Here is a 1,338-nt window from a genome sequence, read left to right on the forward strand (position 1 = left end):
TCCACAGCGTCTTGGACAGAAGGGGGTGCAGCCTGAAGTACAGGGGTCTATAAGAAGCAAGGCCAAATGTCCAGGCAGTGAGGATAGACATGCCAGTAAATGACCAAATGGTCTTGGATATGGGGATGCTTCCTTCTTAGCATTCAGTGCTGCAGGGTGTTTCCCACCTCACCAGGGCACCAAACTGTGTGTCCTGGGAAAGTAGGAGCTCACAGGATCTGTTCCATCCTGTGGGTGGTTCTGATTATCTCATAAATGCAGAGTTTTCGCTGAGAATATGGCTGACCCAGCAGTCTCACCACAAACCTCCAGGAAGACCGAAATGGGAAATCAGTAAGATTTTAGGCAAACTTGCAGTTTCCTTCTGTTATGTCTTGGAGACAACTTACCAACAAATCTGAATATAGCAACCCTCCCACAAGGAAATAAAGGCGGTGGATGAAGACGATTACTGTAAAGTGAGCTGCTAGGAGGAGGTATAATGACATGTTTTTAGAAAGGCAGATGGCACAATAGTAACAGCTCAGATTCGAGCCAGTTCTATGGATTCAAATCCCATTTATGCCGTTTATACCTGTGTGGCCTCTGAGAGGTAGACCCGTCCGGGCCCCGAGTTCTTCATCCATAAAATGGGAATGATAGCAATAGTGTTTACCTTTTAGGAAGGTAAATGAGTGAATAAACAAAACATGCATGACACATGTGAAATATTCCACCGTAAGCTTTTAAGGGAAAACCGTGTGAATTTGTCAAAGATAACACTACCACCTTGCACTCACACAGAGCTTTAAGCTGACAGATACCTTGCATGCTTTCTCTCATTTGCTTCTCAAAAAAACAAAAAACAAAAAACAAAAAACCCTGCGAGGTAGGCTAGGTAAAAACTAGTGCCTCCATTTTACACAAAAGAAAACTAAAAGTCCAAGAATTTTCTCCACTGTAAAATGGAGCAATTAATCAGGAGTGACTCATTTCTAAATTGTAAAGCATTTTCAGACGAAGCCTACTTCCTTCATTTGATTGCAATTGGAAGACAACAACTTTTCAAAAGCACATGAACTGCCCAGCTAGCTCAGTCGGTAGAGCATGAGACTCTTAATCTCAGGGTCGTGGGTTCGAGCCCCACGCTGGGCGGTTACTTTTCCTTTCTCTGAGGCACCTGGGTGGCTCAGTCAGTTAAGCATCTGACTCCGGACTCTTGAACTGGCTCAGGTCATGATCTCATGGTTCATGAGCCCGCTTCAGATCCTCTGTATCCCTCTCCCTCTGCCCCTCCCCTGTTCTCTCTCTCTCTCTCAAAAATAAACACTTTAAGCTCATGAATTCCCCCCACTTCCT

The 1,338-nt window shown here is 44.6% G+C and overlaps 1 non-coding gene across 1 annotated transcript; it reads left to right on the forward strand.

The window, feature by feature from the left end:
- The first annotated feature begins 1,061 nt into the window (after positions 1 to 1,061).
- TRNAK-CUU lies at positions 1,062 to 1,134 on the forward strand. Its single transcript has one exon. It is a non-coding gene; the product is annotated as a tRNA-Lys (tRNA).
- The last annotated feature ends 204 nt before the right edge of the window (positions 1,135 to 1,338 follow it).

Source organism: Lynx canadensis, chromosome B2, assembly GCF_007474595.2.
Source record: "Lynx canadensis isolate LIC74 chromosome B2, mLynCan4.pri.v2, whole genome shotgun sequence".
In the NCBI taxonomy this organism is placed as follows: Eukaryota; Metazoa; Chordata; class Mammalia; order Carnivora; family Felidae; genus Lynx; species Lynx canadensis.